The following is a 26,975-nucleotide window of genomic DNA, read 5'->3' as shown; positions in this document are numbered from 1 at the left end:
AAAAAAAAAAAATGCGAGGGTTTAGTAACCTTTTAAGGGCATAGATGTTGTAGCAACCGATTTCAAAAGACACTATGAAAAATTATTGTTGCATTTCAAACAAACTGCCTCTGTTGCGTATTTTGGGGGTTTTTTTTGTTCATTTTATGTTTTTTTTCTATATCTGGCTCTGAACTTTTTAGATTTTCATTCATCTTTTACCAAACATGAAGTTGAATGGTGATATTTAGAAGAAATAATCATATTAATATGCCATATGTGATGGCATAAAAATTGGCACCAGAGAGGCCCTCAGTACTGATACAAAAAGTATTACCACTTCACAGCCATTTCCCTTTTATACAACGATTTTTGTTATTATTTAGAAATGTGTTATTATTCAGAAAAGTTTTATACCAAGTGATAATGAATCCAGGCATTATAAACTGGTGTTTTTTAGGCCACATGGTACCTTCATTTTCTTTTGTTGTTTTTAGATGATTTAACCACTTCAGCTCTACCCCCCTGTATAGTGCTTAAGAATGCCAGAGTAATCTTTACATTTCTGTTTTGGGACTAATTATTCAGCAATAATTTTGTCACTTCTTAACATAAAACAGCAATCTATATAAAAAAAAGGAAAAATTAATTCAACAAGTTTTATTTGTAAAACAACTAGAGTTTCCAATTTGGTGTATTTCTTAAAGCAACACAAAAAATAAGCAAAACAAATGAAAAAAAAAAAAGTTTAAAAAAAGTTTAAAAAAAAGGAAAGAAAATAGAAATAATAAAAAATCAGCAGCAGAAAAATGATAACTAAGGAGAGAAGGAGAATGGGTTACGGTAATTAGCATTAACCTAGGGTTAATAAGGGGTTAAATATGAACAAATTTAATATAATTGTAAGTATTTAAACTGAATGAAACCCCAGCTGTTCTCTAGTTCATGAGGGTTACACTCCCTTTCAAAACTGTGCAGCTGAATATTTCAGGAAATATTTTATAGCCCATTTTTTCTGGTATAAAATATTGTAAGTTGCAGGTATTTCTATAATATAAATTATGACTGTGCTATGGTTCCTTACAGCCAATCTCACCTTTACCTAACTTATAATTTTTTTGTCTTAACAAATAATGCATTTTTTGAAGACAAAAAGGGCTTTAAGTTATAAGCAGATATATACACATACCTTTATATGTTGTACAAAAAAATTTGAAAAAACACATATTTACCCCATTTAGTAAAACACCAAACATGTACGATACAGCTAAAATGGATTTGCTAGTTTTCCCTAATCAAAGTATATGTGCTCTTGTAAGAATAATGCACGTCGAATTAAAGATTTACTATAGAAAGCAATTGGATTGAGGGCTGGGGGAGATCTCCAATACCATGCCATAGGAAATACAATGGTGTCTCAGCTGAGTTTTATTACAAAAGCAAGTAACACAGAGTTTTAGATTTCAGTTGTTGTACCCCTTTTTTTAAACTGTTATCATAGATGAGTACAAATATTATAATATATTTTCAATTTTAAAGAAATAATATTTTGCAAGACATCATATATTTAGCGGCATCTTTTCTGAATAGAAGTAGCTGGATAGAAGTAATCTTTATCTTTGCATCTCTTCTGACGGCGAGTAAGTATGCAGAACAGGTGTGCCTACATTTTCCTGGATGTATACTTATTGGCTAGTGTCTCATTAAAATAAATAGTGAAGAGAGGCTAAGGATGATATCTTTGGAAAGCGTGCCTTCAAAAACAAGTAACCAATAACAGCTTTCATATTTCTATTATATTTCTCTCCTGTGATGCAGTCTTTAACACAAGAAGCCTTGAAACAAAAAAAAATGTTGGCAATGCAAATTGTCAACAAGAGATTATTCAGTAAGAAATTCAAATCAATTCTATAACGTTTGTTTTCAAGCCCACAATACATATACATCCTTCTTCCAAGTAGTTATTTCTAGCCTTGTTAAATCTATTGATACGCCATTGCTTCTACATCCATAGGTAGACATGTGACTTGTACTTGAAAGTGATATTATTCTAGATATCAGAACATATAACATAACGCTCATGATATTCCAAATCTCTTAACATACTACTCTACAAAAACGTTATCTCCTAATTGAAGCTAAAAGCACCCACAGTTTTGGTCTTTAGTCTAAGTTTGTGTGGCAAAGCAGATAATTTTTGTTCAGTTTCCATTGCTGTGCAAAATGGAACTGAAAAATATGATACTACTGGAATTCCATGATTGAATCGATAACTGTTGCTGTGGTCCAATAGACCAGGTAGACATGCATTGAAATGAACATTAAGCAAAGATGTGCCACAAAGATCATAGTTTAAAGCTGATGACAACGATGATGATGATGTTGTGGCTGCTTTGGGCAATTGATTACAATTCTCAAAATCGTTCATGATTTTTTTTCTGGAAAGATCAACTGCCAATGTTGCAAGGTCCCTAAGATCTTTGCCAGACTCTCCAGAGATGACTTTGTGCATGGCAGGAGTTTGACTTGTGTAGGTAATAGATTTGAGGTTTGGGAAAGGTGCATCAATTTCCTTTAACTGACTTTGTGCTTTCTGGTTGGCATGAACACATTTAGAGCTGTCTGATGGATTGATAAGTCCAAACTGAGATTTGATGGAAAGAAGCTCTGCTTTAAGAGTGCTGTTTTCCAAGTTTAGTGCTAGAACTTTGTTCTCTATAGCAAAATCTTGTCTACGCTTCTTTTCTCTTGATCTTTTAGCTGCAAGGTTGTTTCTTCTTCTCTTTTCCCAGTAGTGGGCATCTTTTAGTTCATCTGGTACAAATTCTCTCTTGCGCCTGGAGATACAGTAGGTCTTTTCTTGGGCCAGACTCTTTTTACATTGTTCAGCACTCTGTGTAATCTTTTCACACATGTGAGACATGGCCTTGAGCTTGTGTAAAAAATAAATAAATAAATAAATAAAGTTAAATAATTTCAGTTGAAGACAAAGTTGCTTGAAGCATTTGGTACTAATTAGCATAAATGTAGCAATTTTTTTTTAAATTTTATGTATAATATAATTACATGTCCCCCCCCCCCCCCCCCCCCCGCTTTTTTCTTCTGCTAGGTGTATGCCTTCTTTGAGTTTGGCCTTTGCCCTGCCATTTCACCTATCTACTTTTTTCGTGTCTCCGCTCCACTCCATTGCAGTGTCACCTATTTCTCCTGTCTGTGATGGTGCCCCACTCTCATCTGTCTCTCTTGTCTGCCTTCCTTTTTCCTGCTCCCAAATGTCTGTCATTATAGCAGTGATTAGGTTTATAGATGCATGTGCATAGTTTGAACCCAGTGATGGTAGACTATGTTAATATAAATATGTGTAATTTACCTTGCATTCAGTCCGGCTGAATTTGGGAGCTCTCTGATTCTGACCAGATGTTGCTATTTGATTTCCCTGTGTGGTCACGCTGCTCACCATGTGAACCATTTGAAGGTTTGACCTGCTGCTGCAGTGGGCTAGGCAAAATTATAGTGGTTTAGGGTGTTATTTGGTGAGTTAATAGGAATTTTGAAAGGTGCTTAAGTTTTTTTTTCTGTTCTTTTTTTTTTTCTGTATTTTTAGTTTGTTGCTTTTTGAGACAAAAGGAAAAGAAACAGAGTCCAAATAGCGACTTGAAATATGAAAAGACAGTGCACAACTTTTTTTTTAGTTAGTGCATTTTGTTGTTATTTGAGGTTTTTAACATAAAGCAATAAAAAATAAATAGTGCTGTTTCTAAATTGCCATTTTTTAAAATTTTTTTCCTATTATCAAAAAAAAACCTTAAAAACATTTACACCAAAACAAAGAAAAAACGTAACCACTTCAATACCAGGCACTTTCCCCCCTTCCTGCCCAAGCCAATTTCAAACTTTCAGCGCTGTCGCTGTTTAAATGATAATTGCGTGGTCATGCTACACTGTACCCAAACAAAATTTTTATATTCTGTTCAAAAAAACAGCGCTTTCTTTTGGTGGTATTTGATCACCTCTGGGGTTTTTATTTTTTGCTAAACAAATAAAAAAAGACAGACAATTAAAAAAAAAAAGTTTTTCTTTGTTTCTGTTTTAAAATGTTGTAAATAAGTATGTTTTCTCCTTCACTGATGGGCACTGATGAGGCTGCACTGACGGGCACTGATAAGGCAGCACTGATGGGCACTGATAAGGTGGCACCAATGAGGTAACACTATTGAGGTGGCACTGTATTGCACTGACAATGGGCACTGATAGGCGGCACTGATGGGCACTAATTGGTGGCACTAATATGCAGCACTGATGGGCACTCATAGGCGGCACAGATGGGCACTCATAGGTGGCACTGATGGGCACTGATAGGTGACACTGATAGGCACTGATAGGTGGCACTGATGGGAATGGATGGGCACTGATAGGTGGCACTGATTGACACTGATGTGTGGCACTGATGGACACTGATAGATGGCACTGATGGGCATCACTGCTATGGAGGCACTGGCAGGCATTGCTGATGGGCAATGATTGGCATCATATGTGGGCACACATTGGCATTGTATGTGGGCACACATTGGCATCCCTGGTGGCCATGGGTGGCATACCTGGGGGTCATCAGTGGTGGCCATCCCTGGTGGTCCTGGTGGCATCCCCGGTGGTCCTGAGTGGACCTACTCGGAGGGCTGCACTGACCCCCCTGTCAGGAGATCGGCACTCCTCTACTCACGTCTGTCAGACATGAGTGAGGAAGAGCTGATACACGGCTTTTCCTGTTTATACCATGATCAGCTGTGATTGGACACAGCAGATCACGTAGTAAAAAGCCTCCGTCAGAGGCTCTTTACCCAGATCGGAGATGCTGTGTATCAGACTGACACGCCGCACCACCGTTCGCCGCGCTGAGCGCCCCCGCAGGCGTGCACTGGCTTGTTATCCTGATCATGTCATATGACGTTCCGTCAAGATAACAGAAACACTTTGCCGACGTCATATTGCTATATAGCGTGCTGGAAGTGGTTAAAGAACAGGCACTGTTTTTTTTTTTACTTTTTTGTTTTGTTTTCATCACAGCATGCAGCACAAAAATATATATATATAAAAGTTTTTTTCCTTGCCTTTTGTGTGTTTTGGTATATTTTGTTTAATTTGTTTTGGACATTAGAAAAAAAACACAAAGAAAATAGCAATGTTAGCTATTTTCTTTTTATCCTATCTTTCTTTATTTTTTTTTAATGCTTGCTTTCACAAAAGGTTTCCCAATGACTGATATTTGTCCTTTTCTGCCACGTTTTTTAGTTGGCTTCTGTACTTTAAAAAAAAAGTAATGGAAATAAAAATGATTTCCAACCAAATGTTCTGGTTAAAGGTAACAATCATACAGGATATCATAGGCCTCAATGAAAGGTACATGAAATGATAGACGGGGCTGGGGGGAGGGGGTGGAGGTAAGTTCATATGGAAATTCCTAAAGACATGCATGGGCTTGCAATCTTTGCGTATTAGGTTTTGTTCAGGATAGCCGTCATCTTCTCTGCATTATAATTCTATGTTTAACTTCTGTGAAGTACACAGTTGGTGTTTCTAAGCTTTTGTGATTGTTTTCCAAAAGTTAAGAATATGTATACACTGCCGGTCAGATGTTTCAGAACACCCCCAATTTTCTATTTTTTAATTAAAATTTAAAACATGTAACTCCAGTAAATAACCTGAAGTGGTACAATTGTAAGCAGTAAACTGCCAGAGGTAAAAAAAAAGGTTAGGTTAATAAAAACTGAAAAAGAATGTACATTTCAGAGTTATACAAAAAGGCAATTTTTTAGGAAATAATGGGTTAACAACTCACAGTTGTTCTGCAGCAATGTAAGTAAATTAATTCTTGAAGGTTTATGCTAACAACTCTTATGCCGCGTACACACGATCGCACATTCCGACAACAAAATCCATGTTTTTTTTCTGATGGATGTTGGCTCAAACTTGTCTTGCATACACACGGTCACACAAATGTTGTCGGAAATTCCGAACGTCAAGAACGCGGTGACATACAACACGTACAACGGCACTATAAAAGGGAATTTTAATACCAATTATGCCACCCTTTGGGCTCCTTCTGCTAATCTCGTGTTAGTAGAAGTTTGGTGAGAGACGATTCGTGCTTTTCAGCCTCGTGCTTTTCAGATCGTTACTGCTCTTCAGTTTGTGCTTGTGGGTTCGTATCTGGTTTTCAGTGCGTGTAGTCAGTTCGCATTTGTTTTTCAGTGCGTATTTTATAGTACGTATTTGATTTTCAGTGCGTTCTTGTTCGCTTGTTTCTGATTTTCAGCTCGCGCTTCTCAGGCCTTTATGTTTTTTAGTGCTTTCTGTTAGTTCGTTCTGACCAGCCGACCGTTTTGAAGCCATGAGGAACCTCACCCCAGACCAGAGGGTTTTTAACTACTGGCTGGCCAGAGCCAGAAGAGTGGTGAAGAAAGCTTTTGGGATAATGGCCAGCCGGTCCGCCTATTCCTTACGGCAATCAACATGCGGAATATAAACTTAACCATATAATCCTTGCATGCTGCATTCTCCACAAATATTTAAGGAGAATTTCAATGAACTATGTGGCCTCAGCTGGGCCTGAGGCCGGACTTCAAGAAGAAACCCTGATGGTGCTTGAAGCTGGCCGTCTTCGCTTGCCCCCCCAAACTGCCTGCGAAGTAAGACAGAAGTATGTCAAGTACTTTGCGGGTAGGGGGGCCAATGATATGCCAGGAAATGTTTAAGAAACATTTTTATATATTTTAGTTAAACTGAAATAAGATTTCCTTTGATTTACTGCTTGTGTTTCTTTTAGCTGTCTCCTAGGTTATCCAATGGGCTTTTCTTTTTGGCCATTTTCTTCAATAGTGCAAATGTAATTTATTTGATACATGAGGTGACAATCTCTTCTTCAGCGAACTATTATGTTGTGGGTCCGCTACACACACACCTTGTTTTTGTTGTTAATGTATGTAATGCATTACTGATAAAAATATTCATCATTTTCAGCACCCTGAATTAATTTTTGGGAGTCCGAAATGGCCTGATTATTGCAAATTATAAATCACTGTGGGAGTTATTTACTAAAGGAAAATCCATTTTGCACTCCAAGTGCACTGCAAAAGTGCACTTGAAACTGCACTTGAAACTGCACTGAAAGTGCACTTGTAGTGCAAAGTGGATTTGCCTTTAGTAAATAACCCCCATTGTCACTGTAAACACCAACTTAGTCCAAAAACTGCTATTGAGCATTGAAATAAGAAGCCACACATTGTTGAGTAAAAAACTTTTTACTCTGTGCACATACACATTAGAAAAGGGTTTTTGAACAAACCAACATATTTTTGTAATAACATTTTTGGTTTTGACAGTACAAATAGCCTTTTTTGTGTTAAACAGGCATGTTTAAAGCCATAAAACAATACACAACTCAGGAACTTACAAAGTTCAACTTTGATAATTTGAAGGCAATATCAAACATTAGTATGTTCAAACTGTGTTGATATTGCCTTCATCAGATGGGGTGACGTCACCCCTGTGAAAGCCAAATTTTGAAGATGCACACAAATTCAGAGTCAAAATGGGGATTTCCCTCCTGATCCATGCCTAATGTTAACATGTGCTAGCTCCCATCATGGGGGACCAAAGGACGTGTTTCGGGGGTGCAACCCCTTCCTCCCAGCTACTTGGGTTGCGAGGAAGGGGTTGCACCCACAAAACGCGTACATTGATATCCCGTGATGGCAGATAGCACATGTTGACACACTGTGTGCATCTTCAAAATTTGGCTTTCAATATACTTCAAAAAAGATTCAAAAATTTTAAAAATATCAACAAATGGAATAATTTAGGTGTGTTTTAGATTCTGCCTAAAACATCAATGATGTTTTTGAGTCTTTTTTCAACATTATTGATGTCTTCCCTGATCTTCTGTAAATCCCGATTGCACACCATGATCTCCGCGATGAGAACGTGTGCACTTGCACTTGTGAAATGAGTTTCTTTTTCCACAACATCCACATCACCTAAAATAAAAAAAACACACCATGTATTATAAATATGCAGGCATACATCTATTACCTGAAGCTGTGGTCTCAAACACTCACCTATTGTGGTCACTATTTCGCCCACTTCATAAACCTCTCCTTCCTCCACATGGTTGCGGTGTTGGTATTTCCCCTTTTTTAGGAGGTGGGGGGGTCCCTGGTGTCCTCCGATGTCCTGAGTCTTTTCTCCCTTATGTGAATCAAAAAAAGGTATACTTAGCACACAGATATTTGAGGGCAGAAATAGAAATCTGAAACATTACTTGGAAGTGTCGTACAGTTGTCTTTTTGGGCAGAGTTCCAAGCTGAAGACATTTTTTTTCCCTTTCTAAAGCTGGAATATTTACCTTTTTTGTACAATTTTCACACATGGAGACACCCCTAGTATCCACTGGAGCACCTGTGTGGGACACCCTAAAAAGGTTGTTCTAGTGTCCCACACTAGTACTCCTGTGTCAAGATGTGTAAACAGCTGCTGAGTGTCCTCTCCTTACACTGAATCAAGTTTACATTTTCATTCTAGTTACAAACCAATCTAGACAACAATGTAATAAACTTCTTTTAATACAAATAGGCCTGATCAAATGTAGTTAACCTGTATCTGCCAAAAACATCGTATTAGTGGGTGAACGAACGATTTTTACTATCAACGATTACTGTGCCCACGAACCTGAAACTTGCCATTTTAAACTGTACAATAGTAAAGGAAAACACATGGAGCAGCACGAACGTAATAATAATAATAGAAACACAGGACAAATACTTACTCTTTAGAAGCAGTTTCCTGATCTTTCTGTACTGCTCCCTCAATTTCAGATCTGACCATCGTTTCCTCAGTTGATCCTTGGATCGCCGTATCCCAAAATTCTTCTGCAGACTTTTCACAACTTTAGCCATGATCTTGGCCTTTCTCACATTTGGGTTTGGGTAAGGTCCATGCTTCCCATCATATTCGGCCCTCTTCAAGATGTCCACCATTTCCACCAACTCGAAAAAGGACATATTTAAGGCCTTAAATCTCCTCTGGGATCGGGACGTTCATGGCTCTGGGCTTTCGTCGTTGCTGCTCTCTGCATGTACTTGCTCTTTCTCCACTATGTGCTCTCCCACTGCGCCGTGAGACAGAAGTATGTCAAGTACTCTGCGGGTAGGGGGGCCAATGATATGCCAGGAAATGTTTAAGAAACATTTTTATATATTTTAGTTAAATTGAAATAAGATTTCCTTTGATTTACTGCTTGTGTTTCTTTTAGCTGTCTCCTAGGTTATCCAATGGGCTTTTCTTTTTGGCCATTTTCTTCAATAGTGCAAATGTAATTTATTTGATACATGAGGTGACAATCTCTTCTTCAGCGAACTATTATGTTGTGGGTCCGCTACACACACACCTTGTTTTTGTTGTTAATGTATGTAATGCATTACTGATAAAAATATTCATCATTTTTGGGAGTCACGAAATGGCCTGATTGTTGCAAATTATAAAGCACTGTGGGAGTTATTTACTAAAGGAAAATCCATTTTGCACTCCAAGTGCACTGCAAAAGTGCACTTGAAACTGCACTTGAAACTGCACTGAAAGTGCACTTGTAGTGCAAAGTGGATTTGCCTTTAGTAAATAACCCCCATTGTCACTGTAAACACCAACTTAGTCCAAAAACTGCTATTGAGCATTGAAATAAGAAGCCACACATTGTTGAGTAAAAAACTTTTTACTCTGTGCACATACACATTAGAAAAGGGTTTTTGAACAAACCAACATATTTTTGTAATAACATTTTTGGTTTTGACAGTACAAATAGCCTTTTTTGTGTTAAACAGGCATGTTTAAAGCCATAAAACAATACACAACTCAGGAACTTACAAAGTTCAACTTTGATAATTTGAAGGCAATATCAAACATTAGTATGTTCAAACTGTGTTGATATTGCCTTCATCAGATGGGGTGACGTCACCCCTGTGAAAGCCAAATTTTGAAGATGCACACAAATTCAGAGTCAAAATGGGGATTTCCCTCCTGATCCATGCCTAATGTTAACATGTGCTAGCTCCCATCATGGGGGACCAAAGGACGTGTTTCGGGGGTGCAACCCCTTCCTCCCAGCTACTTGGGTTGCGAGGAAGGGGTTGCACCCACAAAACGCGTACATTGATATCCCGTGATGGCAGATAGCACATGTTGACACACTGTGTGCATCTTCAAAATTTGTCTTTCAATATACTTCAAAAAAGATTCAAAAATTTTAAAAATATCAACAAATGGAATAATATCAACAAATGGAATAATTTAGGTTTTCATTCTAGTTACAAACCCATCTAGACAACAATGTACTAAACTTCTTTTAATACAAATAGGCCTGAACAAATGTAGTTAACCTGTATCTGCCAAAAACATCGTATTAGTGGGTGAACGAACGATGTTTACTATCAACGATTACTGTGCCCACGAACCTGAAACTTGCCATTTTAAACTGTACAATAGTAAAGGAAAACACATGGAGCAGCACGAACGTAATAATAATAATAGAAACACAGGACAAATACTTACTCTTTAGAAGCAGTTTCCTGATCTTTCTGTACTGCTCCCTCAGTTTCAGGTCTGACCATCGTTTCCTCAGTTGATCCTTGGATCGCCGTATCCCAAAATCCTTCTGTAGACTTTTCACAACTTTAGCCATGATCTTGGCCTTTCTCACATTTGGGTTTGGGTAAGGTCCATGCTTCCCATCATAGTCGGCCCTCTTCAAGATGTCCACCATTTCCACCAACTCGACAAAGGACATATTTAAGGCCTTAAATCTCCTCTGGGATCGGGACGTTCATGGCTCCGGGCTTTCGTCGTTGCTGCTCTCCTCTGCATGTACTTGCTCTTTCTCCACTATGTGCTCTCCCACTGCGCCGAAAGAGAAGGGGCGGTGAATAGACTAGAAAGAACGCCAGGGGCGGGCGGAGATTCACGCATGCGCAGTGTATATAAAGCATAACACGCGTGCGTTGTACGTACAATCTGTGAGAGTAGGGAGGAGTCATCGGAATCGCCGATCGTTAGAACGAAGGTACAATTTTAACTTGGTGCATCAGTGGCCTATACTGCTTATAGATTGAGGCCTATATTGGTACAAGATTAGGAGAGTTTAGCCTAACATTAGGGTTTGTCTTGTGTTGTGTCTTGCAGAGAAAATGGATCTATTCAATGATGAGGATTTTATCTCCAAATTCATTGATATATACAGGAGCTGCCCTGTCTGTGGCAGGTAAACCACCCCTTTTATAACAATTAAACAAAGAGGAAGGCAGGCTGGATCAATTGCTGGAATTTGTGAAGCCGATGATCCCCATGGCAGACATCCCCTATTTGAAGGCCCTAATTGGTGGCATGAGGAGCACTTATAATAGGGAGCGCAAGAAGGTCCATGATTCCCAGAGATCAGGAGCTGCAGCAGATGACATTTATGTACCCAGGCTGTGGTACTATGACAGACTGCTTTTTCTGGCAGGCCAGACTGAACCCAGGCCAGCACTCTCCAGTCTTTCTTCAAGGTTTCCTTTCACCTCAGCTGAGGCTTCCGACGTCCAACCTGGGCCTTCCAGCCAGGAAGAAGTGGAGGAGCCCAGCTTGAGCCAGGTATAGCATTGTTCAACATATTTCTAGTCAAATAATTAATGATGTTAACTAGATGTTATTATTGATCAGTAATTTCTGATTTTACAAAGTGTTTTACATATCAATAGACAGTAGTGACCACAAATGATTGGGACAAGAATGAAAAATGCTGGGGTCAGAATGATAGTCTTTTCTATTTATTAACATTCAATTTGCAACAATCATGAGCTGAAAATTGTGTGTGATTGATGAACCAAAAACTAAAACAATGTCCCTTTTTCATACACAGGAAAGTCTCAGCCAGGAGGAGGCTGTGGAAAGTGACAGCCAGTAGGTGGCGGGGGTAAGTGGCAGCCAGGATGTGGCCAGGCCCAGTAGCCTGCCCGAATCCCAGGTCTCTCCCCTCTGCCTTCCAAAAAAAAGCCCCAGGAAGAGCAGTAACCTGGAGGAGGCAGCACTTGGCCTATTTCGGAAGGCTACTGCGGTCCTCAGAACCCCCCAATAATCAAGACGACTATGCCTACATGGCAGTCTGCAAAATGCAGGAAATGGAGGAGGGCCAATGCCTCTTATGTGAGAAAGTTATGTTACAAGCCCTAAATAAGGGGTTGAGGGGCGAACTCACAAGCCAAAGCCATGTTTGTGAGTTCAACCATGGTTCTCCTCCTCCTCCACTTCCTGCCATAACTACAATACCAGAGGCACAGCCTGGAAGCAAGCGTGTAAGGAAATGTGGAAGGAAGACAAGAAAGTGATGGCCTGGGTTCAGTCTGGTCTGACAAAAGATGCAGGCTGTTGTAATACCACAGCCTGGGGACAGATATGTCATCTGCTGCTGTTCCTGATCTCTTGTAGTCCTGGACCAATTTTGACTGTACAAAGGCTTCGCAAATTTCACCAGTTTCCCCAGCGTTGCCTTCCTCTTTATTTTGTTATGAGCCATAATAAATGGCTATTTATTTTTCACAAATACTTGCCTATGCGTTTTACTTCAAAAAGGACAGTTTGTTTGTGAGTAGGCAGGTACATTTCAAAAATACAATGTCAAATTAACAAGGGACACCAACCTCCTTGAGGTTAAAAAATACAAGATAATAATGGTGCTGTGGTAACTTGATACAAAACAAAAGAAAAAATTATGGAGATCACTATAAAAAAATAAATAAAATAGGAGATCTGGATAAAAAAACACTATAAACAATTCTAAACATTATTATGGAGATCTAACGAAAAAAAAAATTATTCATGAGATCACGAGAAATAATAAAGAAATCAGGTTGTCAGAACTCTGTGTGAATATCAGCAGCAATACAACTTCATTATTCTAGCATTATAAAGAAGAAGAGAATGCGCTGCAATAAAAGATTTTAAAATTTGCAGCGTGACGAATGTGCTATCTCTATTACAAACGCTAGTTTTACCAGAACGAGCGCTTACGTCTTGTACCTGATTCAGAGCATGCATGGAACTTTGTGTGTCAGAATTGTGTACACACAATCGGAATTTGCGAGAACGGATTTTGTCGTTGGAAAATTTGAGATCCAGATCTTAAATTTTGTTTGTCGGAAATTCTGACGGAAAATGTCCGATGGAGCCTACACATGGTCGGAATTTCCGTCAACAAGCTCCCATCGAACATTTCCCCTTTGGAAAATCCGACCGTGCGTACGTGGCAATACAGGTATCCCAAATTTTCTGAATTATTTACAAGCTCTCTGTCTGTATAAAAGCAATGTTGAGACAGACTGTGTTACTACCCCCTCTTAAGCAATATTTGGACAGTATTGTACTGCATGAAGTAATATATTGTCCTCAGAATAGCAAGAAAAAGGCAATGAACAAAGAAAGACCATTATAATCCTTAAAAGTGTAGGTCTTTCCTTCAGAGAAATTGCAAATAAAGACAAGGTGTCAGTGAGTAGAGTTTTCTACACCATGAACAGGCACTCAGAATCTGGAGGAACCTCTGAAAGGAGGAGGCCTGGCTGATCCAAAGCCATAACAGAGGATGGTTACTCGGTGTGTGACACCAAGTGTCAATCATGGAGGAGGAAGCGGTATGGTCTCTGGCTCCTTCGCGGGATCCAGAGTCAGTGACTTGCACAGAGTCAGTGGCAGCCTGAACCAAAAATACAACCCCAGTATTTTGCAGAGCCATGCAATACCCTCTGGAATACTCCTAGTTGGTTAGGGTTCATCCTACAGCAAGATAACTACCTTGAAGAAAAGAACAAGACGGTAGACCTCTAATCATGGAATGACCAGCACAGTTTCCAGACTTTAACCCCATCAAGCTGATTTGGGATGAACTGGACAGAAGGGTGAAAGCAAAGCAACCTACAAGTGCAACCCATTTGTTGAAACCTCTGCAACAGTGTTGGGAAGAACTTTCCAAACAATATTAGATTTCTGTTGTGGAAAGAATGCCACAAGTGTGTTCGGCTGTTATATCTGCAAAAGGTGGCTGCTTTTATGAGTCAAAAATTTAGATTTGTTTTTGTCCAATTATTCATTTATTCTTTGCTTTATTTCAAAAGTACAATGAGACATTAAACTGCACAAATTTCAATAAAAACTGGGAAAATGGTGTTCTAAAACGTTTGACTGGTAGTGTAGGTTACAAGCTTTTATTCATGTTAGGTTGTAGGTCTGTGTTGTAGGGCTTCCCAGGGGTTCTTGGAAAATCCGAATGTCCAAATAAAAAAATAACAAATTTCAACTAATACGAAAGAAATTATATTGAATATAACGAATTAATTCGACATGATTCGGTAATTCATTAAAGATCTAATGAAACAAAAGGTCAACTCAAAGTAAATCTTACAGTCCAATCAGCTGATTAATTTTGTTGGAGGTTGGATTACTGGCAAAGTGCATTCCTGAGAACTGAGTGAGAAGGGTGTTGTATTATATTTGAGCAGAGGAGAAGAGATATCGTCATTGTGTGTGTTAATAGATTCAATAAACAAACGACTTTCCAAACTACTAATCATTATCACGAATATATACACATACATAAATATCGAATTTCAACTAATATGAAAGAAATTATAGCGGATATAACGAATTACATGATTCTAGATTCAGTATAACGAATAATAACGAATTATCCAAAAACGAATTAACGTAACATAACGAATATAACAGAACAAAATTATGTATTTTACGAATAACAACAAACCGAAACTAAACAAAATTTCCCATTGTGCACAAGTCTAGTCTTGACTTTGGGGCATTCCCACCAGATGTGAAAGAGGGAGCCAGAGCCAGGGTGTTACAACCCCTTAAGCAATTTGTGGATGCCCCGGGAGCAAATTTGGCAATACACATTGGAGTCATATACCAATAAAAGGGTACCTTGCTGGTGTTTTCTTGGGCAAGGATGTTGGTCAAGCATTTGACAGCTGACATTCATATTTTGTTCCATTCTGGAAGATGTAGATTTTTTTCTAAGACCAGTTTCCCATTTCATCATGTACTGAGAATTTATTGAAACTAGGGAGAGAAATTAAAGTGTAGAAGAGTTGGGAATTTACTGCAGTCTGTGAGTATGGGGTCTTGTAAACAAATGTCTTCAAAAGTCGTGATGAGCATGGAAATGGCAGTGCAATCTTTTTTGATTGACTTAGAAGTAGCAGAAAGTTCCCACTCATGACATATGCCATTTATCTTTCAGATACTGGAGCTTCAACTCAATTATAATCAAATTGTGTACTTTATGAAGGACAGTGAAAACATGGGCAGATAATATTATTTGCAAATACCAAGAATTTATAGTGTGTTCCAGTGATATTCAAGCTGCAAATTGAGGGGTTGGACCATTAAGGGTACTGCCAGGGGTTCCAAGGCCAGCATAGAGAGTATAAGGGAGAGAAGGCAGCCTGGGTGTGTGCCACGTCGTATGGGAACTGATTCAGTTTCAATCCCCATATATTTAATCAAAGCCAAGGGGCATACATTAAGGACAGAGACCCCTAATAGAACTTTCTGACAGACCATTTTTGAAGGACTGCCATGAGATTGTATCAAAAGCCTAGATGTGCTAGATGTATAGGTTCAAGGTTCCTCTTTAGTTGTCAGCCTGTCTTAATGGATATAAATCTCATTTAGTCCTTGTAAATAAGTTGACCCAAAAAGTGCTTTATTCTAGTCACCAGGATCTTTACAAGAAATTTTGCAGTGATATTAAGAAGTGAAACTGCCCTTTAGTTTGATTGGGTCTATGGGTCTGTGGAGAGTTTGGGAAGCATAAGTATGCTTGTCCTTGAATGGGCTAGATGTATAGGTTGCAAAGTTCTTTTTCTTCTGTGCTTATGTTTTTTCTTTATACTGTATCCCTGCTTGATTTTGCATTGAATTTTTTAGCCTCAGCTGACTATCCACCCTGGCTCTCAATCCTCAGTTACCAACAGGGATGAGCTTCGTGTTCGAGTCGAACCCATGTTTGACTCGAACATCGGCTGTTCGATCGTTCATTGAATTGCGAACGATATGGGCCGTTCGCGCCAAATCCGTGTGGCGCGTCACGGCCCATAATTCACTGCGGCATCACAGTGCATTGCTGGCTGATGATTGGCCAAGCATGCACTATGACCCGCTGCTTGGCCAATCACAGTGCCGTCGGTAGAGAGAGCTGTAATTATCGCTCAGGGGGATTAGAACATGCCCCGCACTATATAAGGCCACCTGCACGGCGGCCCTGTGTAGTGTGTTCCGGCGTTGAGAGACAGAGACAGAGAGACAGTGTCATTTCATTTGAGTTAGCTAGATTAGGCAGGACAGTCAGTGAGTTAGCTGCACTTATAGTGTATTGTGTATATATATGCATCCCAGGTGTTGCATATATATATATATATATATACACACTGTATTCAGTTTAGCTAGATCTGTTCCTGTTATCTTCCTACTGACAGGCAGGCTTGTCTTGTTACAGTATTTACAGCTACCTGAAGAAAATTGCTGGTGTTCTTTAGATCCTATTAGTACCACAGTCAGGCAGCTAGACTATTTACAGTTAGTGTAGTGCGTCCTCCTCACAGTGTTCAGTTAAAGCTACAAGTTAGTTTAGTGTGACCTCTGCACAGTGTTCAGCTAAAACTACAAGTTAGTGTAGTGCGTCCTGCTCACAGTGTTCAGCTAAAACTACAAGTTAGTGTAGTGCGACCTCTGCACAGTGTTCAGCTAACACTACAAGTTAGTGTAGTGAGACCTCTGCACAGTGCTCAGCTAAAGCTACAAGTTAGTGTAGTGCGTCCTGCTCACAGTGTTCAGCTAAAACTACAAGTTAGTGTAGTGAGACCTCTGCACAGTGTTCAGCTAAAGCTACAAGTCAGTGTAGTGCGTCCTGCTCACAGTGTTCAGCTAAAACTACAAGTTAGTGTAGTGAGACTTCTGCACAGTGTTCAGCTAAAACTACAAGTTAGTGTAGTGAGACCTCTGCACAGTGTTCAGCTAAAACTACAAGTTAGTGTAGTGCGACCTCTGCACAGTGTTCAGCTAAAACTACAAGTTAGTGTAGTGAGACCTCTGCACAGTGTTCAGCTAAAACTACAAGTTAGTGTAGTGCGACCTCTGCACAGTGTTCAGCTAAAACTACAAGTTAGTGTAGTGAGACCTCTGCACAGTGTTCAGCTAAAGCTACAAGTTAGTTTAGTGCATCCTGCTCACAGTGTTCAGCTAAAACTACAAGTTAGTGTAGTGAGACCTCTGCACAGTGCTCAGCTAAAGCTACAAGTTAGTGTAGTGCGTCCTGCTCACAGTGTTCAGCTAAAACTACAAGTTAGTGTAGTGAGACTTCTGCACAGTGTTCAGCTAAAACTACAAGTTAGTGTAGTGAGACCTCTGCACAGTGTTCAGCTAAAACTACAAGTTAGTGTACTGCGACCTCTGCACAGTGTTCAGCTAAAACTACAAGTTAGTGTAGTGAGACCTCTGCACAGTGTTCAGCTAAAACTACAAGTTAGTGTAGTGCGACCTCTGCACAGTGTTCAGCTAAAACTACAAGTTAGTGTAGTGAGACCTCAGCACAGTGTTCAGCTAAAGCTACAAGTTAGTGTAGTGCGTCCTGCTCACAGTGTTCAGCTAAAACTACAAGTTAGTGTAGTGAGACCTCTGCACAGTGCTCAGCTAAAGCTACAAGTTAGTGTAGTGCGTCCTGCTCACAGTGTTCAGCTAAAACTACAAGTTAGTGTAGTGAGACTTCTGCACAGTGTTCAGCTAAAACTACAAGTTAGTGTAGTGAGACCTCTGCACAGTGTTCAGCTAAAACTACAAGTTAGTGTAGTGAGACCTCTGCACAGTGTTCAGCTAAAACTACAAGTTAGTGTAGTGAGACCTCAGCACAGTGTTCAGCTAAAGCTACAAGTTAGTGTAGTGCGTCCTGCTCACAGTGTTCAGCTAAAACTACAAGTTAGTGTAGTGAGACCTCAGCACAGTGTTCAGCTAAAGCTACAAGTTAGTGTAGTGCGTCCTGCTCACAGTATTCAGCTAAAACTACAAGTTAGTGTAGTGAGACCTCTGCACAGTGTTCAGCTAAAGCTACAAGTTAGTGTAGTGTGTCCTGCTCACAGTGTTTAGCTAAAACTACAAGTTACTGTAGTGTGACCTCTGCACAGTGTTCAGCTAAAACTACAAGTTAGTGTAGTGAGACCTCTGCACAGTGTTCAGCTAAAGCTACAAGTTAGTGTAGTGTGACCTCTGCACAGTGTTCAGCTAAAACTACAAGTTAGTGTAGTGAGACTTCTGCACAGTGTTCAGCTAAAACTACAAGTTAGTGTAGTGCGACCTCTGCACAGTGTTCAGCTAAAACTACAAGTTAGTGTAGTGAGACCTCAGCACAGTGTTCAGCTAAAGCTACAAGTTAGTGTAGTGCGTCCTGCTCACAGTGTTCAGCTAAAACTACAAGTTATTGTAGTGAGACCTCAGCACAGTGTTCAGCTAAAGCTACAAGTTAGTGTAGTGCGTCCTGCTCACAGTGTTCAGCTAAAACTACAAGTTAGTGTAGTGAGACCTCTGCACAGTGTTCAGCTAAAGCTACAATTTAGTGTAGTGCGTCCTGCTCACAGTGTTCAGCTAACACTACAAGTTAATGTAGTGAGACCGCTGCACAGTGTTCAGCTAAAACTACAAGTTAGTGTAGTGAGACCTCTGCACAGTGTTCAGCTAAAGCTACAAGTTAGTGTAGTGCGTCCTGCTCACAGTGTTCAGCTAAAACTACAAGTTAGTGTAGTGAGACCTCTGCACAGTGTTCAGCTAAAGCTACAAGTTAGTGTAGTGCGTCCTGCTCACAGTGTTTAGCTAAAACTACAAGTTAGTGTAGTGCGACCTTTGCACAGTGTTCAGCTAAAACTACAAGTTAGTGTAGTGAGACCTCTGCACAGTGTTCAGCTAAAGCTACAAGTTAGTGTAGTGAGACCTCTGCACAGTGTTCACCTAAATCTACAAGTTAGTGTAGTGAGACCTCTGCACAGTGTTCAGCTAAAGCTACAAGTTAGTGTAGCGCGTCCTGCTCACAGTGTTCAGCTAAAACTACAAGTTAGTGTAGTGCGACCTCTGCACAGTGTTTAACAGGGGCGTGTAATTACAATTTTTGATGCAATACTTTGCAGCAGGGCTCGTTTCTGCATTCCAACTAGAGTATCTGTGAGGGGTTGCAGTGTTGTGGCACCAGCACCAGTGCCTAAGGCCCAATTTTTCAGCCCCTGTTCAACAGGGGCATGTAATTACAATTCTTGATCTAATATTTCACAGCAGGGCCCGTTTCTGCGCCCACCAAGAGCGAGTGAGGACTTACAGTGTTGTGGCACCACCACCACCACCAAAGGCCCAATTTTTTTGCCCCTGTTCAACAGGGGCATGTAATTACAATTCTTGATCTAATATTTCACAGCAGGGCCCTGTGAGGGCTTACAGTGTTGTGGCCACAACAACACCTAAGGCCCAAATTTCTGCTGAGTATATAGGGCAGGCCCCTACTTTCAAACATCCAACTTACAAACGACTCTTACTTGCAAACGGAAGGAGACAACAGGAAGTGAGATGAAATCTACCCCTAGGAAGGGAAATTCTCTCCTGTAAGAGTTAATATGGGAAAAACGTTTCTCCTTTCCACTGATGCTTTATCACCAATCCTTGTTTCACAAAAAACCCCAAATTTTCAAAAAACATTTGTCATTGGGACAAAAAATGAGGTGAAATCTTCTGAAGAGGAGCACAGAAGGCAAAACAAATGTCACAGGGGTGATAACCCTTCCCTCCCTATGTTTTCCAAAAAGCTTAAAATAGATTTTTTGGCTGGAGCTAAACATGTTAAAAATGCACCAGTATAAAATTACAAACAGATTCTACTTAACAACAAACCTACAGTCCCTGTCTTGTTTGCACTGCCTGTATACTGCTGTTCAGAGTATATAGGGCCTGGTGGTCCCACGCCTTTCCTTTTTTTAATTTAGGTGCGGGGTTCCCCTTAATATCCATACAAGACCCAAAGGGCCTGGTAATGGACTGGGGGGTACCCATGCTGTTTGTCTCACTGATTTTCATCCATATTGCCAGGACCCGACATTACATTAACCGCCTGCCGACCGCTGGCCGTCAATTGACGGCCAGGCGGCGCAGCTCTCGTTGCGGGCGGACGTCATATGACGTCCTCGCGTTCTTAGGCCACCAGGGGGCGCGCACGCGCCGCCGCCGGCGATCGCGCGCGCGCGCCGTGTCACTAAGCACCCGGTGCGCGTGCCCGGCGGCCCCGATGTCCGCCGGGCACCCGCGATTACCGGTAACACAGCAGGACCGTGGATCTGTGTGTGTAAACACACAGATCCACGGTCCTGTCAGAGGAGAGGAGACGGTGGTGTGTTCCCAGTACAGGGGAACACCGATCGGTCTCCTCCCCTAGTGAGTCCCCGCCCCCTACAGTTAGAATCACTCCCCTAGCAACACAGTTAACCCCTCCATCACCACCCAGTGTTAACCCCTTCACTGCCTGTCACATTTATACAGTAATCAATGCATTTTTATAGCACGGATCGCTGTATAAATGTGAATGGTCCCAAATATGTGTCAAAAGTGTCCGATGTGTCCGCCGCAATATCGCAGTCACAATAAAAATCGCAGATCGCCGCCATTACTAGTAAAAAAATTTAAAAAAATTAAAATGTTATAAAACTATCCCCTATTTTGTAGACACTATAACTTTTGCGCAAACCAATCTATATACGCTTATTGCGATTTTTATTTTACCAAAAATATGTACAAGAATACATATCAGCCTAAACTGAGAAAAAATTTGTTTTAAAGAAAAAAAAATTGGATATTTATTATCGCAAAAGGTAAAAATTATTGTGTTTTTTTTAAAACTTGTCACTCTTCTTTTGTTTATAGCGCAAAAAATAAAAACCGCAGAGGTGATCAAATACCACTAAAAGAAAGCTCTATTTGTGGGGAAAAAATGATAACAATTTCATTTGGGTCGAGTGTTGTATGACCGCGAAATTGTCATTCAAATTGCGACAGCGCTGAAAGCTGAAAAATGGCTTGGGCAGGAAGGGGGCAAAAATGCACAGTATTGAGGTGGTTAAAGCCGCAAGCAGTTTTAAATGACTTTTTTTCCTTTAAAAATTACATTTTGTGAAGGGACTGTTCTAAGCACGGGAAACACACGCCACTTTACAGGCATACTATAGACACCCCCCAGGTACGATATTTAAAGGAATATTTCACTTTTTTTTAACTTTAAGCATCATTAAAATCACTGCTCCCGAAAAAACATCCGTTTTTAAAAGTTTTTTTTGCATTAATACATGTCCCTTGGGGCAGGACCCGGGTCCCCAAACCCTTTTTAGGACAATACCATGCAAATTAGCCTTTAAAATGAGCACTTTTGATTTCGAACGTTCGAGTCCCATAGACGTCAATGGGGTTCTAACGTTCGTGCGAATATTCGGTCCGTTCTCAGGTTCTGGTGCGAACCGAACCGGGGGGTGTTCGGCTCATCCCTAGTTACCAATACCCCTTTATCATTGCTAATAGTTATTGCCTCCAATCTTAACCACTTTGTTCTGATTCCTCACACTAGGATTTTTCATTCCCCCTAACCATGAACAAGAGTCTCTTAAAAGTCCTGATAATGGGCTAATTTTAACAGTATTTATCATAATAGAGAAAGCACTGCACATAGCATAAAAAACACTGAATATGAACATAAAATGTGAGCAGATTAATACATGCTTCTAAATAGGTCTTACTTGTGAAGTGAAAAAATGCTTTATATTAGATGTTAAAACTGTTTAAGCAGATTCAGATTAGGAAACTCTCAGAACACATAAATGCAGAAGTAGCAAGTCAAACACACATATATTTATATCCTTGAAAGACAGTTAATTGTGGTGATCATTATGTAATTATTTATTATGTAAGTACTCACTGTCTTTTGAACTCACAGCCATTATCCTGCTGTTTAGCCCAGAGATAGCAATAAAACATTAAACACCCTCTGATCAACATATGCTCATTTACTGTATATGCCAATATTATTTTCAGTAGTAATCATAAAATTAAATAAATTCTAATAATCATCATCAAATAATGGAAACAGTAAAGATTTTCTTTATCTGAATGTTTAATATATAGTCATCCTGGTAAATAAAGTAAAGTAGAAGGTCTTAATAGCGGTGTATCTAGTGTGACACTGCAAATAAAAGGGAAAATATCTGCATGCTAAATCAAACTTAATGTCGTAATAGGAATGCACATAGGCTGTAAAACAACGAGAATAATAATAGCATGTTAAACAAAATAAAATTAAATTGTTTAATAGTGAAACACATTAACACATGCACTGTAGAGGCAATTTGGTGCTGAATATTTATATATTTTGCTATGTTATTGCAACTCATGGTGGGACTTCCAATCAGTGTTGGCCTGCCAATAGTTGGCACAACACCCCCCCAGCTAGTATAAAAAAGAGGGTCCCTTTAAGTGTGTACAGGTGCCGGACACACTGCTGTTTATGGGAAGGTTGCCATGTTGTAATCAGCTGATTGCGTCTGAGAAGCTTCATTGGGCAGTCTTTAGAGAGTGTTCGGGGCGCAAGAGATGTGCCGGCAAACACCCCCACTCTACAATGATTGCTCCTGAGGTTCCTGTGCTCGTTTGTCATTGGCGCGGTCCGAAGGAGTATGGGTGATGCTTTTGCTGAACTGCGGCGTCACTTCCGTTTTCCCATTGCTCACTTGTGGACTGTAATGGATGCAGAGCAAGGCCTGAGCGGAGCCTCTCTGATTCTCGGCCGGACCCGAACCAGACCTCCTCCGGTAAGCCAAGCAGAAGTGACAGCCACCCCTCTACTCCGCACATACTTCCTGAATCCCGCTTCTCTCTCTCTCTCCACTCCATCTGTGGCAGACTGGGCCCAGGCAGGGGATGACTGATTGGGCGGCTGGAGCACATGCACTCTGGACTACTAACTGGCTGCACTGCACAGAGATAAGCCCAGAGGAGAGAGAGAGAAGGCATCATCCATCATGATACAGACTGAAGATATAGTGATTACATCATCTGTCCTGTGGACTGTACACCCAGCTATATACACCCATCTTCTTCCCTCCTGTATAAACCTTCCCCCATTATCACTAACTGCAGAAATACATAATCTCTCCTGTTACTGTATATATAACTGTATACAGGACAGATGATGTATATCTGCAGTCAGTGATGATGGAGGAAGGTCTCTATATACAGGAAGGAAGATGGGTGTATATAGCTATATACACACTCACCTTCCTTCCTGTATATAGAGACCTTCCTCAGGCTCAGCCCATCCATCCACCCCTGGCCTCATCCTGCAGCATCCTCGCATGGACTGTCTTTCTCCAGCATCCTTTCACGTGTTCACCTTTCAGCCGCTTGGTTGCCATGGTGTGTGAGCAGTGTGGGTGGGTGCTGCTGGGCCTTGGGCCTGCTGGCAGGCTGGGATGGAGGAGGGATCGGCAAGGCCCAGGGCTTGGTGTAAGCCAGCATGTGGCCCCTAGTCCTCAGCTCTGGCCTTACATTGCTGTACTAGAGCCAGGTGCAGCCAGGACCAGGAGCTGAGAGGAAACCTTGTCACCCGGCATTAGGAGCACTCAGAGAGCCCGTCATGAGGGGAGAGTGGGGTAATGGGTGAGCTTTCCATTTACCTCCTCACTCAGTGGCACTTTGCAATGCTTTTTACTGGACTTTTCACCCCCCCCCCCCACTTTTACCAATCTTGCCTGTTGGTGACACCCCTGTACTTTTCTATGGTGACACCCCTGTACTGTTCTATGGTGACACCCCTATACTGTTCTATGGTGACAACCCTGTACTGTTCTATGGTGACTGGTGATCACCCTGTACTGTTCTATGCTGACAAGTGACAACCCTGTACTTATCTATGGTGTCAACCCTTTCCTGTTCTATGGTGTCAACCCTTTACTGTTCTATGGTGACACCCTGTACTGTTCTATGGTGACACCTCTGTACTTTTCTATGGTGACACCCCTGTACTTTTCTATGGTGACACCCCTGTATTATTCTATGGTGACACCCCTGTACTGTTCTATGGTGACAAGTGACAACCCTGTACTGTTCTATGCTGACACCCCTGTACTGTTCTATGGTGACAACCCTGTACTGTTCTATGGTGCGCCAGGTAATAAGCCCCATTAGGAGATTGGTGACACCCCTGTACTGTTCTATGGTGACGCCCCTGTACTTTTCTATGGTGACGCCCCTGTACTTTTCTATGGTGACGCCCCTGTACTTTTCTATGGTGACGCCCCTGTACTTTTCTATGGTGACGCCCCTGTACTTTTCTATGGTGACGCCCCTGTACTTTTCTATGGTGACGCCCCTGTACTTTTCTATGGTGACACCCCTGTACTTTTCTATGGTGACACCCCTGTACTTTTCTATGGTGACACCCCTGTACTTTTCTATGGTGACACCCCTGTACTGTTCTATGGTGACACCCCTATACTGTTATATGGTGACAACCCTGTACTGTTCTATAGTGACTGGTGACAACCCTGTACTGTTCTATGGTGACAAGTGACAACCCTGTACTGCTCTATGGTGTCAACCCTGTACTGTTCTATGGTGTGCCAGGTAATAAGCCCCATCAGGAGATCCATTCAGATTGGCTACCAGGGGGAGGAGGAAGGAGAGGCAGGGGAAGCGAGGAAGCAGCCGCTTGCAGCCCAGAGAGAAGACGCCGTCTGGAGAGCTGCAATATGGGGTAAGTGTGGGGGCTGACCGGGGAGGGGGGTTGTCGGGTGGATTGTTTGCCGCTCCTCATAAAAAAAAAACACCAGCCGCTGCTGCTTCCAATATATAAAAACGTGTCATGTACATGGAATTGTACTGCCCAAACTTATTTTTTTTGCAGTCTCCTCCTTCTTAAAGATCAGCGAATCAGTTTTCAGAGTCAATTGCAAGCTCTTGTTGTCCCATTACTGGGGCTGAGCAATATTATACACCATAAAACTGGACTCTGCAAACCACTTTCCTCGAAAATAAGGAAATTTTATTAGTATAATTCTCTGGATATAAGCTATGAAGTGATGGAATGCTAGAAAAAATTACCATGGGTGTGTTACATTAAATATCAAAAGGAACCCAGGGTTGGGACATGGAAATTAGTTAAGCAGTTAGTAGATACTTAGAGTGGCCTGAATAATGAGAGTGAGGTGAGCCTAACTGAGCCCTGGTAAAGGGACAATGTGCACTTGCAATGAACTGCAGACACTGATCTGCTTTTAGGGGTGGATACTAGTAACATGGGTTAGGGAAGTAAGACTACAGAGAATGCATCCTTACATCTTCCCTTCTAAGTGTGCAATCTCAACACAAAGGAGCCATGAGTGCCTTACCTTAGGCCCAAAGACCCCCATTTGCGATAAGCCTAATATATACGCTACATTTTGGGCCTTTGAACAAGGGAATTCTCCTTATACTTCACTGTATCTTATTATGTTTTGGTTTGCTTGTTATACTCGACCAGTTCAATACCTTGTAACAGCTTACGAATACGTTGTTCACTGCTCAATATTCTTACAGCGACTGCATCCGCAACCACGTTTATTGCTGTATACTTTCTATTAAAACACAATAAAAACTGATTGGAAAAAAAAAGACTACAGAGGATGCACATTTTTACATTTTGGAAATCCCACCATGAGTTAAAACATATGCAAATCACAATATTGTGCTTTGCTAAAAATGACATAATTAATCTGAAGGAATTTAGATATGCATACTGGTATGAAGTGGTGTTTTTATGCATGAGAACTTGGCTTTAGATTATTTTCTTTGTATTTGGTATTTTGAAATGAAACCATTTATTATTATTTCAGGTACTTGTATAGCGCCGCCAATTTACAAATATATATTATACATTCACATCAGTCCCTACCCTCAAGGAGCTTACAATCTAAGGTCCCTAACTCACATTCATACATACTAAGGCCAATTTAGAGAGGATCCAATTAACCTACCAGCCTGTCATTGGAGTGTGGGAGGAAACCCACGCAGGTACAGGGAGAACATGCAAACTTCAGGCAGGTGGTGTTGTGGTGTGGTTGGGATATTGAACCAGTAAACCTTTTTACTACTAGGTGAAAGTGCTAACCACTACACCACTGCGCTGCCCATTCAGCTTCTATAGATATCAATAGGTAAGTAAGGGTCTGGAATGTAATGACTATATTTTTTTTCTTTTGTTTCCCAAGTTTTTTTTCCACATAGCGATAGATGAGTTCATTTAGTTACATTGACATTTTTAGAAAATGTAAAAAAAAATAAAAATAAATAAATTCTCATTTGTAACCTGCAACAAAAGTATATTCAATTGCTTTCATCTGTAGGGTACATTATTATTATTTTAGAAAATAGTAATACATGATAAGGATATTCATCTTCCTTCTATAGTCTTGTTTATTTATATTTTCCACTGAAGAGTAATGGAAGTTTCCACCTGACAGTTGTCATCAGTTTGTTGTAAAAGTCTATCTGCTAGGCTATGAGATTCCCCCTAATTATCTTCTGTTAAAGGAAAAAAACTTGGGTAACATCATGGTAAATGTATTGTGGTGAGGTGAGAGAGAACCATTTAGCTGATGCAGATATCAATAGGTAAGTAGGAGCCTGGAACGTAGCAACTATATGTTTTTCTTTTGTTTTCTAAAATGATTTTTTCCACTTTGAAGTGTATGAGTTAATTTCGCTACATTGATATTTCTAGAAAATGTAAAAAAATAAAAAAAATAAAAAATTGAAGAGTAAAATTCCACCTGATAGTTGTCAACGATTTGTTGTAAAAGTCT

General features: G+C 40.5%; 1 long non-coding RNA gene across 1 annotated transcript in view; it reads right to left on the bottom strand.

Annotated features, from left to right (window-relative positions):
• Positions 1–624: 624 nt before the first annotated feature.
• Positions 625–26,975, bottom strand: part of LOC141108578 (uncharacterized) — a 106,001-nt gene continuing 79,650 nt past the window's right edge. The window contains exon 2 of the long non-coding RNA XR_012236090.1: positions 625–2,911. This is a non-coding gene — a long non-coding RNA (uncharacterized lncRNA). The remainder of the gene's footprint in view (positions 2,912–26,975) is intronic.

This window comes from Aquarana catesbeiana, linkage group LG01 (genome assembly GCF_042186555.1).
Source record: "Aquarana catesbeiana isolate 2022-GZ linkage group LG01, ASM4218655v1, whole genome shotgun sequence".
NCBI lineage: Eukaryota > Metazoa > Chordata > Amphibia > Anura > Ranidae > Aquarana > Aquarana catesbeiana.
The sequence above is the reverse complement of the archived record's forward strand: the minus strand, read 5'-3'. Positions and strand labels throughout refer to the sequence as shown.